Raw genomic sequence first — 6,791 nt, forward strand, 5'->3', positions numbered from 1 at the left:
ATGTCCATCCATATATAAGTTAATTTCATGTCTTCATTTTTTTCTAACAGTCGCATAATATTTCTTTGTCTAGATTTACTGTAGTTTCTTTATCCACTCATCTGTTCTCAGGCACTTGGTTTGTTTCCAAATTCTTTCATAAAGTCAGGCTTAGGGGAAGAGAGGAAGGGACAGGTGGAAGGGAAACTGGGGACGTTTGTGGCAGGAAAAGTAAACTGTGGAGGGGATTAGCATTGGAACATTGTATGACTGAAACTCTATCATGAGCAACTTTGTAATTGTACATCTTACAGTGATTCAATAAAAAAAATTCTAAAGAATGGATAAAAATGAGTAGTAGAGGGCTGGAGTGATAGCACAGCGGGTAGGGCATTTGCCTTGCACGCGGCCAACTCGGGTTCGATTCCCAGCATCCCATATGGTCCCCTGAGCACCGCCAGGAGTAATACCTGAGTGCTTGAACCAGGAATAACCTCTGTGCATCGCTGGGTGTGACCCAAAAAGCAAAAATAAATGAGTAGTAGAGACTTGAATCCTAACACTAAGTCCATCTTATCTCAAATGCTGCTAAAAAAAGTTCATTGAGTCATATCCGATGACTCTTATTTTGCTTTTAGTCTATTGTACTTGCTAAATGACAGTACAGTGTAACAGATAACACCAGTATCAGTAATTTAATGATAAAAATAATATTTTCTGGGAATCATATACCCATTTTAAAAGACACCTCAAAGAGACAATATATCTGAAGAGAACAGAAATAGCATCATATAAAACTTTATTTTTCCATTGATCTCTTTCCATTCCACTTCTTTCTTTCTTCTTTATTCTTGCGTTATTCTTGATTCCCCATATGCTTCTTTTTCTCCCTTCTCTTCCTCATCTTCTATTACCTTTATTAGCTTTTTTCTCCCTCTCTTACCAAACTTGGAGAAAATAAAAATGATTCTGACTAGCTCACAGCCTTGATTGTTAGGATCATATAAATGTTTTAGAGGAAATTTGTAGTCTTCTGAAAGTTATATCCTTGAGCTTGCTCGAGACTTTCTGTAGATGAATTCAATCCATGCACATGTGCACACACATTGTTCATACAGAAACAATACAATCAACTGCAAGATCCCCCACTCCCTTGGCCAACGTGCCTAATATTAAAGAACACATCCTCTGAAACTACACTAAAGGACTCGAACAAGTCACAGAGGAACACCAAAGAGAGAGTTAGTATATTATAAGGGAATAAAGGTTACCACCATCGACCGAGCTCATCCAGAATCACTATCACGGGGACACTTATAGTGAACTCACCTCCATACTACTAAAGCAACATGAAAAAAAAACAGTGCAAATCCCCACCACGAGGAGTGGATGAAGAAAAGAGCCCAGAAACCTCAATAGGGAATACTGATAAATACAATATCCCCGATAAAGAATTTAGAGATAAAATGTTACAGATGTTTAATGAACTCAAAGGAATGGTAGAACAGGCATATAGTAAATTAAAGGAGGACACAAAAGAAACAGTGAAAGGGACAGCAAATAAAATACAGGAAGAAACGAGGGCAGAAATAAAAAAGCTACAAAGTGTTAGTAATAAAGGAATTAGTAGATGAAATTTAAAATTCAGGGCACCCTCAACAGTAGAGTGACAACTGCCAAAGACAGAATCATGAGCTTGAAGATGAACTGCAGAAAGTATACAGGGAACAACAACACAATGGGGTAAAAAACCTCAAAATATCTCTAGGGTACATCAGAGACCTAAGGGATAAACTCAAGAGGAACAACATAAGAACCATCAGAGTACCAGAAGGACAGGGAGGCAACCCCAATAAAGTAGCAACAGTTAAAGATATCATTGCTGAGAAGTTCCCAGAGCAGGAGAATGCAGGCCTCCAGATCCAAGGAGTACAAAGGGTATCAGCTAAAAGAGACCCTAATAAAAAAAGACTCGAAGACATATTCTAATCAGAATGACAGATACCACAGATGTAGACACAGTATGTAAGTAGCAAGGTCAAAGAAGAAAATCACATACAAAGAAGCACCCCTTAGATTGACAACAGACTTACCAGAAGAAACCCTTTGAGTCCAGAGAAAATGGTGGATATATAGTGAAAAAACTCAATGAAATAAACACCTCACCAAGAATACTCTGTCTGGCTAAACTCTCACTCAAAGTGAAGGAACAATACACCACTTCATGGATAAATCAAAGCTCAGGAACTGAACAGACTCAAAGCCAACCTAAAAAGATGGACTAAAGGGGCTACTATAAGACAAGAAAACCCCCTACAAGCACAACAACCCCCTACAGAAAGATGGCACAAAACCTCATGACAATAATCTCTCTCAGTGTCATTGGTGTAAATGCACCAGTTAAGAGACACAAAGTGGCAAAATGGATTAAAAACCGGAACCCAACATTCTGCTGCCTACAAGAAACACATCTGAAGAGTCAGGGCAAACACAAACGCAAAGTCAAAGGATGAAAAACAATCGTTCAAGCAAACAACTCCCTCAAAGGCTGGGGTGGCCATAATAGTATCCGAAAACATAATTTCAGGCTGAAAAAGATTACGGCAGTGAAGGCCATTTTTTAATAATCAAAGAATATGTATAGCATGAAGAAATCACACTCCTAAACATATATGCACCCAATGAGGGACCAGCAAAATACCTAAAACAACTGCTAATAGACTTCAAGGAGGATATTGGTAGCAATACAATAGTAGCTGGAGACTTCAACACTACCTTATCACTTCTGAATAGATCAGCAAGATTAACACTCCGCAAGGAAGTACTGACTTTGAGCAAAGAAATGGAAGAGAGAGGGCTAATAGATGTAGACAGGGTTTTCCATCCCCAGAAATGTGAATACACATTCTTTTCCAGTGCACATGGAAGATTTTCCAAGATAGACCAGGTGCTGGGCCACAAAAATATACTTCAATAGAATCAGAAAAATAGAAATTGCATCAACTATCTTTTCAGAACATGATGTACTGAAGATAGAAGTTAGTCACACAGATGCAGAGAATCAAATCAACCACCTGAAAATTAAACAACTCAGTGTTAAACAACAAATTGATCAGTGAAGAAATCAAGAAAGAAATCCAAAGATACCTGGAAACAAATGAGACTGAAGACACAAGCTACCAGAACCTATGGGACACAGCTAAAGGAGTGTTAAGGGGAAAATTTATAGCTCTGCAAGCATTTCTCAGGAAGAAAGGGTCCACATGAATAACTTGAATTCACAGCTTAGGATCTGAGAAAAGGGCCAACAAAAGAAACCCAAACCAGTCAGGATCAAAGAAATAATAAAACTTGGAGCAGAAATCAATGGCATGAAACCCCCCCAAAAATCTGAAAGATCAATGAAACCAGGAGCTGGTTCTTTGAGAAAATAAACAAGATGGATAAACCACTATCAAGACTCACAAATAAAGAGAGATAGAACCCTAAAAAACTGAATCAGAAATGAAAAGGGACACATCACAACATAAATCAAAGAAATTCAAAAAGATGATCGGAGATTACTTTGGAAGGCTGTATGCCATGAAACAAGAAAACCTAAAAGAATTGGATAAATTCCTGGATTCCTATAACCTCTCATGGATAAGTCAAGAAGATTTGGAATACCTGAGTAGACCTATTACAACCAAGGAAATCGAAAGAGTAATCAAAAGTCATCCCCAAAACAAAAGCCCACGCCCAGATGAATTCACTAGTGAATGCTTCCAGACATTTCAAGAGGACTTATTGTCAATTCCTTTCAAGCTTTTACAAGAGATTGAAGAAACAGAAACACTCCAAAACAGTTCCTATGAGACACATATCACACTAATGAAAAGAGAGATATCACAAAAAAAATTGCAGGCCGATATCCCTGATGAACATGGATGCTAAGATACTCAACAAAATATTACTAAATAGAATCCAACAGCTCATCAAAAAGATCATGCACCATGACCAAGTGGGATTCATCCTAGGGATGCAAGGATGGTTTAACATCCACAAGTCAATCAACAATCACATCAATTAAAAAAAAAGTAAAGCAAGAAAAAGATATTAAGAGCGATCACGACGACCATCCTGTTATTCATCGATTGCCTCAAGCAGGCTCCAGTAACATCTCCTTCGTCCTAGCCCTGAGATTTTTAGAAAAGTGCCATATTCAAGGCTCTTTCAGAGTTAGGAGAATGAAACCCATCATTGTTACTGGTATTTGTCATATTTGGTACGCCACGGGGAGTTTGCCAGACTCTGCCATGTGGGCAGGTTACATTCAGTAGCCTGCAGTTTGTCCAAAGTAGGAATGAGATAATAAGATATCGCGCAGCAGCGAAAGCGGCTGCACCCTTCCGGGAGCTGGGTTTTATAGTCTCTGGGTCTAGGCCATTGATGGGATTACACGGCGCCAGGGGGCCAGTTGGTGGGTGTGACTCCTGCCTACTGGAATTTGGAGGATCTGGGTGGAGGATGCTCAGCCCCGATCCAAATAGGCTTGGAAATCTCAGTCCCGGGACCCGCATGCCTCTGTTCCTCTGCCGGTACCTTCATGTGTACGGAAAGTGGTCTCAGCATGGTCGTGGCTGGTTCTGGAGGTCTTCGGCTGCCGAAGCCCTGGTCGGGGCGGGAGGGAAACTCAACCTGCTCCCCTCCAAGGGGCCCTGGCGAGGACAGCCAGGTGAGAGGGCAGGAGACTCATGCCTGGCCGGGCCCGCCCGCCTCCGCCCACCTGACCGCCTCCCCGCCAGTGTCCCAGATGCCCGGGGCGCTGCAGGAGTGTCCCTCGTCCGTGGCCGCGGGCCTGGGCCTGGGCCCGTGCAGGGCACTGCGCACGTGGTCAAGAGTGCGGCGCCCTCCGCCGCCTCACCGTTGGTGGCCCAGGTGCCCGCCGCCTTCATATTAAGAGCATCCATATAGAAAGGAAGAAATCAAATAGCTCTCACTATTTTCAGATGACATGATACTATATTTAGAGAACTCTAAAGCTCCTAGAAACAATAGACTTGTATAGTAAAGTCGCAAACTATAAAATCAATACACAAAAATCCATGGCTTTGCTATATGTAAATAATGAGAGAGAAGAAAGTGATGTGAAAAATCAATTCCATTCACAACCATGCCTTAGAAAATCAGTACCTCAGAATCAGCTTAAGTAAGGAGAAAAAGAACCTGTACAAAAAAACTACAAAACTTTACTTCAAGAAATAAAAGAGGACAGGAGGAAATGGAAACACATACCGTGCTCATGGATTGGAAGAATTAACATTGTCAAAATGGCAATACTCCCCAAAGCATTATACACATTCAATGCAATCCCTATAAGGGTACCCATGAAATTCTTCAGTGAAATTTTTCAAACACTCCTGAAATTGGTATGTAACAACAAGCACCCAGAAATATCTAAAGCAATTCTTGGGGAGGGGGAAGATGGAAAGCATCACCTTCCCCAACCTCAAATTGCTTTACAAAATGGTAATAATTAAAACATCATGGTATTGGAACAAAGATAGATCCACAGACCAATGGAATAAGGTTAAATATTCTTACACACTTTCGAATGACATCTTATTATCTCATTCTTACTTTGGACAAACTGGCAGGCTACCGAATGTAACCTGCCCACACGGCAGAGTCTGGCAAACTCCCCGTGGTGTACCCAATATGCCAAATACCAGTAACAATGATGGGTCTCATTCTCCTATCCTTGAATGAGTCTTTAATATGGCACTTTTTAAAAAATCTCAGGGCTAGGATGAAGAAGATGTTACTGGGGCCTGCTCAAGGCAATCAAAGAACAACAGGATGGTCGTGATCGTGCTACATGCAAAAAAGGGCTTATATCTCTACCTAACACTGTGCACAAAAATCTGATCAAAATGGATTAAAGACCTCAACATCAGACTAGAATCCATAAAGTACACTGAAGAAAAGGTCGGCAAAACCCTCCATGACATTGAAGCTAAAGGTTTCTTCAGGGCCGAAACCCCATTGACCAAGCAAGTGAAAACAGAGATAAACAAATGGGACTATCTTAAACTAAGAAGCTTCTGTACCTCAAAAGAGACAGTGACCAGAATACAAAGGAAGTCTACAGAATGGAAAAGGATATTCACTCAATGCCCTTCTGATAAGGGGTTAATATCAAGAATATACAAGGCACTGGTTGAACTCTACAAGGAGAAAACACCCCATCTAGAAGAAGAAATCTAAATGGTCAAAAAGCACATGAGAAAATGATGTTCATCACTAATCATCAGGTATATGCAGATCAAAACAATGACATACCATCTCACACCACAGAGACTGACACACATCCAAAAGAACAAAAGCAACGGGTATTGGCATGGACGTGAGGAGAAGAGGACTTTCCTTCACTGCTGGTGGAATGCCGACCTGTTTCAGCCTTTTTGGAAAATGATATGGACATTTCTCAAAAAACTAAAAGGTGAGCTCACATTTGACCCAGCACTATCACTTCTGGGAATATATCCCAGAGATGCAGTAGAAATGACATCTGCACTTGTATATTGCAGTACTATTTACAATGCCAGAATTTGGGAAAAAAAAAAAAACTGAGTGCCCGAGAACATGTCATTTCTACTGTGCTTTTTTACATCCTCGGGATATATTCCCAGAAGTGGTATTGTGGGGTTATATGGAAGCTCAATTTCTAGTTTTTGAAGGACTGTCCATATTGTTTTCCAGAAAGGCTGGACTAGTGGGCATTCCAACCAACAGTGAAAGAGCGTCTCTTTTTCCCCGCATCCACTCCAGCA

Source organism: Sorex fumeus, unplaced genomic scaffold, assembly GCF_029834395.1.
Source record: "Sorex fumeus unplaced genomic scaffold, SorFum_2.1 ptg000063l, whole genome shotgun sequence".
Taxonomy (NCBI): domain Eukaryota; kingdom Metazoa; phylum Chordata; class Mammalia; order Eulipotyphla; family Soricidae; genus Sorex; species Sorex fumeus.